Source organism: Capsicum annuum, unplaced genomic scaffold, assembly GCF_002878395.1.
Source record: "Capsicum annuum cultivar UCD-10X-F1 unplaced genomic scaffold, UCD10Xv1.1 ctg65306, whole genome shotgun sequence".
In the NCBI taxonomy this organism is placed as follows: Eukaryota; Viridiplantae; Streptophyta; class Magnoliopsida; order Solanales; family Solanaceae; genus Capsicum; species Capsicum annuum.
Window position 1 is genome coordinate 1 of NW_025874540.1, and position 1,106 is coordinate 1,106.

Sequence of the window (1,106 nt, forward strand, 5' to 3'; positions counted from 1 at the left end):
CCTTTTACCGAACTAATAGAATGCGATGGGGATAGGGTTGAGAAGGGGAAACCTTACAATTGTATTTGAAAATTCCTTATCCAGTGGTCCACCATCCTTATGCTTTGTCGCTTCAGAAAAAAAGCAGGTCCAGCATGGTTGGGAGGACTGCAATCTGGAGAAACATAAGTTCAGTATTTAAAAAAGAAAGCAACAAAATCATCTTTTTTCAAGAGAACCAAAATGCTCTTTAAGGGGTCATTTGGTGAAGTATAAGTGATAATATCAAAACAAAAAAATTACTCCAAATGTCATTTCTACGATCATCACCTACATGAACAACGTCATCTGGATTTACTTCTAGTAACTCGCACGCTTTTAAAAATATTGTTGGATTAGGCTTCTCTGCTTCTACCTGTTAAAAGCCAAAATAGAATATCGGCTATTGGATCAACAAGGATGAAATGAAAGCAAAAGGAAAAACGACAAATGTATTACCTCAGTGGAAACTGCTACGGCATCAAACCAGTGATCACAGTTCAGAGCCCTCAAAACTGGTCTCAACTGAGTGTCAAAATTCGACACTACAGCCAACTTCACTCCTGCCGCTCTAAGGGCCTTAAATACCTTCTCAGAATCTGGATCACAAAGATGCCAAGCCACCTATTGAAGAATGACAAATGAAAGTAAAATTATTGAGTGACTTCTTATTAGTGGAGATGTTTCGTTAGTCAACTCGAATAATAAACCAATTTGCTGTAAAAAAGAAATGGTAATTCAAAGTGAGAGAACATTTTCAGTAGTAAAATAGTTATACAGCTCCTGAAAGTACTGAGAGTCGGAACAGCCAGTCGAAGAACTAACTATATGTTGCCAAAATGGTCTTTCTTTGTTAACATATCTGTAATATGAAGACCAGAGAAATTGAACAAACTATAACAATAACTTAAATGATCTTAAAATACGAACAGATCAATATTCTGTCATGAGATGTGAAAAGAATGTGGTCTGATGTGCATAGAAGCATTTGGTTGCCCGTGTGATGTCAAACTAATAAATTTAATCAACCGTGACATGTTGGGAGGGAATAGCTGTACAGAAGTTCAAGAACATACACGTTTAACCAG

General features: G+C 36.7%; 1 long non-coding RNA gene across 1 annotated transcript; it reads right to left on the reverse strand.

Moving 5' to 3' along the window:
- Positions 1-57: 57 nt before the first annotated feature.
- Positions 58-1,055, reverse strand: LOC124893799. The gene is made up of 3 exons (XR_007050903.1): positions 478-1,055; positions 314-394; positions 58-154 (listed from the first exon to the last, which is right to left on the reverse strand). It is a non-coding gene; the product is annotated as an uncharacterized LOC124893799 (long non-coding RNA).
- Positions 1,056-1,106: the final 51 nt, after the last annotated feature.